Source organism: Nannospalax galili, unplaced genomic scaffold (genome assembly GCF_000622305.1).
Source record: "Nannospalax galili isolate Female #2095 unplaced genomic scaffold, S.galili_v1.0 scaffold54, whole genome shotgun sequence".
NCBI lineage: Eukaryota > Metazoa > Chordata > Mammalia > Rodentia > Spalacidae > Nannospalax > Nannospalax galili.
This window is the reverse complement of record NW_008341028.1, coordinates 6,177,732-6,178,006: the sequence shown is the minus strand read 5'-3', so window position 1 is coordinate 6,178,006 and position 275 is coordinate 6,177,732.

Here is a 275-nt window from a genome sequence, read left to right as displayed (position 1 = left end):
AAGTGCTGGGATTAAAGGCTTGCGCCACCACGCCCAGCCCTAAGAATATCTTTTTTTAAAAAAAATATAGTCAGTAGACAACTTTGTCCATCCCCACACTTATGTTTATTAAAAACTGACAAACAGAGGCTGGAGAGATGGCTCAGCCGTTAAGAGTACTGGCTGCTCCTGCAATGAGCCCAGTTTGGTAACCAGCACCCACACGGTGGCTAACAACCATCTGTAACTCCAGTTCCAGAGGATCTGATGCCCTCTTCTGGCCTCCACTGGTGTGC